The following is an 8933-nucleotide window of genomic DNA, read 5'->3' as shown; positions in this document are numbered from 1 at the left end:
AATCTTCAACTAGCTAGTTATTAATTGTACTAATCAATATTGTCTCATTTGATTGCAGACATTCTACAGGTGTGAGGAGGGATACGAGGAGGACGCGGCACATGTTATCGAGAATGCCTGCAAGTGCCTACTCCAGAACTTACGGCACGAGGCTCGGGTGCAGGCTGTTCGAGACTACTACGCCTTGCGTGGTATCAAGAAGACCAAGCCGGCGTGCCGCGATAAGTTCCTGAGTAAGGAGCAGTACATGAAGGTAATTCTTAAGGCCTTCTCTACTTAAGTTCCTTCATTTAGTAATTCTTAGCCGTAGCGCTCAAGTTTCTATTTGCTAACTTAGGCGCCTCCGAGATGGTGTGCGGATCGGATGGATTGTTGGGAGGTGTTGGTCGATGAGTGGTGCTCAAAACAATGGCTAGCCCTCCACAACGAGGCCAAGGACAAACGTGCCCAAATGGAAGGTGTGCCACACCATCAAGGAAGCTCCAACTTATATCAGTTCGGGCGCAACTGGGTATGTGGTTTGCTTCATGATTCATGCAATTCGTTCATCATGCTAGCTTGAGCCCTTTAATTACTAATTTTCATTGTTTCTCTCTTTCAGGCACGCTACAATAAGGTGGATAAGGTGCCAGAGGTGTACGACCTGTATGCCATGGCCCACACTGCCTCTTTCAAGAAAGTCAAGGCTTTCTCTCAGTCTGACCTCGATGATGCAAACAACTTCACCAACAGCTCCTCCCACAACAAGCTCGTGAGATATAGAGATGAGGGGAAGGCGAGGAAAGGGGAGTACTTTAACCCGAGCCAGGGTCCCATTGATCCAGAGCTGTTGATGATATCTGGTGGCGGGAGGTCCCATGGCTCCATAGCCATTGGAGATGGACTTATCCGTTGTCCTAGCACTCTCCCGGAGATCAAGGCGCGCCAGTCGAGCTCCGCTCCTGAGATAAGGCCTCGTGAACGGCCAGTGCAACTCGCCATCAAGGTTAGTGATACGTACTCAGTTATCTTTCTCCATTACATTGTGTGCGCTTCCATCAATGATTACAAATGGTCATGTGAGTGGTGTTGCAGGCTGCTATACAGAGTGAGAGAGATAGAACGGAGAAACTTCTGGCGGAGGCGGCGGAGAGGCAGCGGGAGTTGGAGGAGAGGACGACAAAGATGATGGAGGAGGAGAGGGCACGGAATGACATGCAGGCAAGGGCCATGTACGAGCTCCTTGTGGTAAGTTTCTTCTGCAGATTAGCCAAAACATTCATGTAGTGTTTGTCTCATTACTAACTAGTATGACTGAGTCATCAAAACCAAATGTGCAGTCTGTGTGCGAGAAGACAGGTCAGACCGCTCCGCCGATGCCAGTGATTGCTCCTGGGACCACGGTGAGTTTTATTTGAATGGACATTACTTGCTAGTCTTAACATTTGAGTGTCATCATGCTAACAAGACATTGGAAATGATCTTTGGTGCAGCGTAACTCCAGACAAGCATCGCACGATCCTTCTCCAGCTACCGACACGAGCCACCCCGCTCCTACACCTCCTGGATCTTGGTAATTTTATCTAGTATTTTGCTTAACACATGCATAAAGACCTAGACCTAGCTTTATTTCCTCCAATGCTTACCATAATGACCTAGACTTAGCTTCTTCACCTCCAAAATGACGTAATAAGCTTACTGACCTCCAAAACCATCCATTTTACCTAAGTTAGCTCTAAAACGATCTGTACTTAGCTTACTTATGTCGAAAATTGCATAATTAGCTTAGTTAGCTCATAGACGATCCATTTTACCTAAGTTAGCTCTAAAATGACCCATTTTACCTAGGTTAGCTTATAAATGATCCAGTTCATCCAAGTTAGCTCAAAAATGACCCATTTTACCTAGATTAGCTCCTAAATGATCCATTTTACCTACGTTAGCTAAAAAACGATCCATTTCAACCAAGTTAGCTCATAAATGATCCATTTCACCTAAGTTAGCTAAAAAACGATCCATTTCACCTTAGTTACCTAAAAACGATCCATTTGACCTTAGTTAGCTCATAAACGACCCATTTCAACTAAGTTAGCTCATAAATGATCCATTTCACCTTAGCTAGCTCATAAACGACCCATTTCAACTTAGTTAGCTCATATATGATCCGTTTCACGTAAGTTAGCTCATAAATGACAAACTCTTCTTGTTCTAGTCTTCTTCTTGTTCTACTCTTCTTGTTCTAGTCTTCTTGTTCTAACTTTCTTATTTTTCATTTTGCAGATTTCATTCACTTGACGAAAGCTTGCATTGATGGAGTGCTCCTTATCCCTTTCTCTGTTTCTTTTGTATCGTTGAACTATGCATGTATCGTTGGATGAAACTATTGTAATATATATGGTTGGATGCCTCTATGTTGAACTTGTTATGTATGATGGAACTATGCATGTAATATATATGGTTGGATGATGAAGTTATGTGTTGGATATCTTATATGTTTGCTCTGTAATGGCCTTTTGAAATATATCTATATATGTCATATATATTTGTGATGAAAATTGTTGGATTTAATAAAAAACAGATAAAAGAGCCAATATGAAGGCTCTTTGCCGTCTGCCACCGATGGCAACAGGCTCTTTGCCGTCTGCCGCGGACGGCAAAGAAGACACGTGGCATCCAGCTGTGCTTCCTGGGAGCTGACCCATTTGGTCAGTTTGCCTACAGCGGCAGACGGCAAAGACTTTGCCATCAGTGGCAGACGGCAAAGAACCTGCCATGTAGTGACATGTAGATGACATCATACGGCGGACGACAAAGACACTAGAAATTTTGCCGTCAACGGCGGACGGCAAAGGCCTGCCGTTAGCCACTTAACGGACTGACAGCGCAATTATTGCCGTCCGCTCTCTTTGCCGTCCGCTGCAGACGGCAAAGACTTTGCCATCAGTAGCAGACGGCAAAGTAGCTGTTTACCGTAGCCTTTTGCCGTCCGCGGCTGACGGCAAAGGCCTTTGCCGTCCGCCGCTCATGCCTTTGCCGTCCGCCGTGGCAGACGGCAAAGTAGCTGATTCCTGTAGTGTTAGCATCTAATTTAGTATTTCAGTTTAGTCCACTCACACAAAATGTCTAGTCCCCAAATAATTTAGTTTGATAATTTATTAATTAGTAAAGGCATTTAATTATTTGTTTCTGGTTACTGTTTTATTTATTTCAGTGCAATTAAATACTTTATAAAAATGTGGATTCTCCACCATAATTATTTATGCAATATTTGGCACATATAGAACATTTTAGTTTTAATGTTTGCCTTGATTTTGAATTTTGGAATGAAACGGGATTGAATCATCGCGAGCTTTACAACACTAAGAGTGGTGACGTGACATCATTAGCAGAGGTTACTGTAGCTTGATTATCCCGGCGTCACAAGGTAATACATGGTGTGTTGATGATGAACTCCTTGCTCTCGTGCTTCAGATGATAGTCTCCCCAACACTCAACTCTCTTTCACTGATTTGGATTTGGTGGAAAGATGATTTGAGTGGAAAGCAACTTGGGGAAGACTAGAGATCAAGATTCATATGGTTGGAATGGAATATCTTGGTCTCAACACATGAGTAGGTGGTTCTCTCTCAGAAAATGAATGCTGGAAGTGTAGGCAAGTTCTGATGGCTCTCCTTACTAATGAAGAAAGGCTGGAGGGGTATATATAGCCTCCACACAGAATCTAACCGTTACACACAATTTACCAAACTCGGTGGGACCGAATCAGAAAACTCAGTCAGACCAATTCAGTTCATAATGTGACCCTTAGGCATTTCGGTGGGACCGATACGATCAACTCGGTGGGACTGATGTGCTAGGGTTAGAGTAAAACCTTATCTCGGTTTGACCGGTTACACAAACTCGGTGAGACCGATTTTGGTAATAAGCAAAACAGAGAGTTGGTCAGGCAAACTCGGTGGGACCGATTACTTATCTCGGTGGGACCGAAATAATTGCAACAGGCAACAGAGAGTTTGCAAGTCCATCTCAGTGAGACCGAGATCCCATCGGTGAGACCGAATTGATTAGGGTTTCTGGCAGTGGCTATGTCAAGTGAACTCGGTGGCACCGGATGGATCAAATCGGTGGGGCCGAGTTTGATTTTTGGTTTGGGACATATGTGGATATGAGAAAGTGGTTGAGGGCTTTGGAGCATATCACTAAGCATTTTGAGCAAGCAAGCCATTAAGCAACACCTCATCCCCTTTTAATAGTATTGGCTTTCCTAAGGACTCAATGTGATCTTGGATCACTAAACCTAAAATGTAGAGCCTTGAGCTTTTGAGCATGAGACAATCCTTTGTCCTTAGCATCTTGAAGGGGTTCCACATCCTCTTGTCCACGCCACTCCATCTGTTGAACTTATCTGAAATATACTACTACCTCCGTTTCAGTTTACAAGTCCTGCGCGTATACCTAGGTTGCCAATTTTATCACCCTAATATAAACTATATAACACAAAAATTATACCTTTTAAAAGTAGAAACTCTGAAGTTTATGTTGGTATATTTTTTGTAATATATGACTTGTATTAGGTTAGTTAAATTGACGACCTAGGGGTACGCGCACGCCCTGTAAACTGAGAGAGAGGTAGTAGATAAAAACATTAGTCCAACAAGAGATATGTTGACATTAATTACCAAAACCACCCAGGGAGCACTTGTGCTTTCAATCTCCCCCCTTTTGGTAGTTGATGACAACATACATCAAAGCTTTCGATAAAGATATAAGAAATAGTAGGTAAAGCATTGCAAAGACATGTAACATGCATAGCCCCCCTACACATATGCAATCATGTAAATGCAGAGTATAAGAGCATGTGAATGCATAATCATGATAGAGTAAGTAATGATTTACATGTATCTTGACTATATGCATTAGAGCAAATGATGTGGATATAGGAATTGTATCTTCATGTTCATGAGTCCTTCTTGCAAACAATATGTACATCAACAAGAGATCATCATGCACATGGGTGAGATACATATACTTACCTTGTGGTCTTAAGCTGGCTTAGGAAGAGATGAACCTGAGTAAACAAGGTTAGATAACATAGATATATCTACTAAACATAGCAAACGACAAGCCACAAGAGTACCAAGACTGGGATGACATGTAGAGAATGAGTACTAGGTAATCCTATTGGATATAGACATGTCCCCAAGGATAAAGATATGCAATGAATTCAAGATTTCTTTCCCTTAGATGTCTTTCTCCCCCTGAGTCTTATATTTGATAATGGGAGAATATAGGGAACAGAAAATCAGAGCAAAACAGATCAGAGCACAGAAACATAAGACAAACTAACATGTCTTTCCCCTCTTAAAGACATGTGACTTCTCCCCTCTTGAATACCAAGCATCTGGGGTCTCTCTCTCTCTCTCTCTCTCTCTCTCTCTCTCTCTCTCTCTCCTTTTGATGCGATTAAGCATTCTCCCCCCTTGAAGTACTCTCCCCCTTTATAAGTGAGTAAGCTTTGATGTGATCTCTCTCTCCTCCTTTGACATCAATTTCCAAGAAGGGATCTTCTGGATTGTGAGTCAAAATAGGTTTGGTCCTTGAGTCATAGAGCAAAGGAGCATTTAGAGTGTGATGCTGGTAGAGGAAAAGAATCATTGAGTGGAGCTGGAGTAAAAATATAGGATGCAAGTGGCAAATTGTCTTCTCTGCAGTGAAATCGGTAACACCAAGTTGTATTCTTCAGTGGCACCAAAATGATTCGGTTTGACCGAAAGCAACAGACCGGTGTGACCGAGTTCAACACAGAGAGAACATTTGTCACCTCATCTCACTAGGCAAATAAGATCTCACAAAGATTTGCAAGGAATTAACTGAAGGATTTGCAATGAATTTGATGCAGGAAATGCAAAACAAAGAAAAGGAAAATAAAAGAAATCTAGATGAAGAGGAACAAATATGCAAGAGATAGATGCAAGAACACAGGGAAGCACTAGAGAACTTCATCTAGAATTGGTCGGCGACAATGTCACCTATGTTAGAGTATATTGACTGAGGAGTCAAGTGAGAACACTTGATCGTAGGTCATACTCATCGTTTAAGCTCAGAATGGGGTTACCACTTTTGGTTTAAGCATTTGATGTATTCGCATCTTGTTGAGTTGCTTTGACCCATGACTTGGGGTAAAACTTCTCTAAGATGGAATAACATACCTTGGGTGCTGGTGTTGAACTTGATCATGTAGTTGAACTTGCGTGGGATGCTCAAGGTTGATGTAGCTCATCAAAGATTGGGAGCACCACTTGTAGTTTGAGTTCATCTACCTACATGGGTTAGTCTTCCAAGGAAGAGCACTTATGTATCCAAATTGACAATCATGAATTTGATACCAAATGAAATTTGATATATAGAAATGGTCAAAGGATATGTTGAAAGGTTTCATGCTTCCTTGTCTTCAACCATCATATTGTAGAGACTTGGTGATGTAGAGATTGCTCAAGATGTGAGTGATTTGCAATCTCATAGATTTTAATTCACCCAAGTACCTACAAGGGTTAGATAGCATGCAAGGGTGCAAATATATCCAAGACATATGATCATCATCATAAGAGAATATATCAAGGATTAGTCAAAGGCTCATGCCTTGCATGTATCCAAATGGAGTTTCTACTCCAAGTTTGAAGTATCAATGATGTTCAATTCACCTCTCAAACGGCAAAATACTTTATCATCAAGCGGTTTGATGAATATATCTGCCAATTGCTTATTGGTACGAACATGCTTAAGATCAATGTCCCCTTTGGCAACATGATCTCGAATGAAATGATGACAAACTTCAATATGCTTGGTTCGATAATGTTGCACAGGATTATGAGCAATCTTAGTAGCACTTTCATTGTCACAAAGCAATGGAACATGTTTCACATAGATCCGATAATCTTTAAGAGTTTGGGTCATCCAAAGTAATTGAGCACAACATGAACCAGCGGCAATGTATTCCGCTTCGGCGGTGGATAAGGATACCGAGTTTTGTTTCTTGGAGGACCAAGACACAAGAGATCTACCAAGAAATTGACAAGTACCCGAAGCGGACTTTCTATCAACCTTGTCACCGGAATAGTCCGAGTCAGAATAGCCAACAAGATCAAAAGAAGACCTATTAGGATACCAAATGCCAAAATTTGGTGTATGAATTAGGTATCTCACTATCCTTTTCACAACCTTAAGATGGCATTCTTTGGGGGGCACTTGATATCGTGCACACATGCACACACTTAGCATAATATCGGGACGGAAGGCACATATATATAACAATGAACCAATCATAGAACGGTAAACCTTTTGGTCAACCGGTTTTCCATGGTCAAGTCAAGATGTCCACTAGTAGGCATGGGAGTTTTCATACCTTTGCTTTCTTGCATGTTGAATTTCTTGAATAAGTCCTTGGTATACTTTGTTTGGGAAACAAAGGTGCCTTCCTTAGTTTGCTTGATTTGCAAACCAAGGAAGAATTTAAGTTCACTCATCATAGACATCTCAAACTTCTTCGACATTAGCTTTCCAAGCTTTTCACTAAAATGAGGGTTAGTTGAACCAAATATGATATAATCAACATAAATTTGGCACACAAATAATTCACCATTAACCCTTTTAGTAAAAAGAGTAGAATCAATCTTTCCAATCCCAAAGCCTTTTTTAATAAGGAACTTGGTCAAGCATTTGTACCACGCTCTAGGAGCTTTTTTAAGACCATAAAGAGCTTTGTGAAGTTTGTAAACATGATTGGGTTTCTTAGGATTAACAAAGCCGGGAGGTTGTTTAACATAAACTTCCTCCTCAATTTCACCATTTAGGAAAGCACTTTTAATGTCCATTTGGTAGAAGGTGATATCATGGTGATTAGCATAGGCAAGTAAGATGCGGATGGACTCAAGTCTAGCAACGGGGGCATATGTCTCACCATAGTCCATACCTTCGACTTGAGTGTAGCCTTGGGCGACGAGACGTGCTTTGTTGCAAACAACTTGTCCATCTTTGTCTTGTTTGTTGCGAAACACCCATTTGGTACCGATGATGTTGTGGTTGTTGTCAGGCTTCTCAACCAATGTCCACACTTGGTTTCTCTCAAAGTTGTGTAGCTCTTCGTGCATGGCATTTATCCAATCCGGATCTTCCAATGCTTCTTCAACCTTCATAGGTTCAATGCTAGAGATGAATGAATAATGTTCACAAAAATTAGCCAAACGAGTTTTAGAGCGAGTGTTTCTCCCGGTTTGAATATCGTTGAAGATTTGTTCAACGGGGTGGTCTCGTGAAACTCTTGCTCGAACTCGTGGGAGCTTTTGTTTGGGTCGGGGTGGAGCATATTCTTCATCATCTCTTTCTTCTTCTTGGCCTTCTTTGTTGTTGACGTTGTCGTTCTCTTGTCGAGGTGGAGAAGGAGGTTCATGAGGTTCATCTTGGTGTACTTCCTCGTTTCCTTCATATTGGCGTGTTCCACTTGTGGATGCTTCCATGTCAACTCTTGGTTCATCTTGTTGTGAGGTAGAAGCTTCCACTTGGACGAACGAGGTACTCTCCTTCACCTCCGTTGGACGAATCTTGCCAATAGACAAGTCTTGGATTGCTTCCGGAGGGTCTTTATCTCCTACATCAATTGGCAATTGCTCTACTTGCGAGCCATTAGATTCATCAAACTTCACATCTACCGTTTCTTCAACCTTTCAGGTGAAATTGTTGTAGACACGGTAAGTGTGAGAGTTTGAGCCATAACCAAGTAGGAAACCCTCATGAGATTTAGGAGCAAATTTAGAACGACGATGCTTATCAAGAATGTAGCACTTTGAGCCAAATACTCGAAAGTATCCAACTTGGGGGTTGTTACCGGTAAGAAGCTCGTATGCCGTCTTGCCAAGTAGCTTGTGAAGATACAAGCGATTGGTTGCATGACAAGCTGT

This window comes from Triticum urartu, chromosome 3 (assembly GCF_003073215.2).
Source record: "Triticum urartu cultivar G1812 chromosome 3, Tu2.1, whole genome shotgun sequence".
NCBI classification, from domain to species: domain Eukaryota; kingdom Viridiplantae; phylum Streptophyta; class Magnoliopsida; order Poales; family Poaceae; genus Triticum; species Triticum urartu.
The sequence above is the reverse complement of the archived record's forward strand: the minus strand, read 5'-3'. Positions refer to the sequence as shown.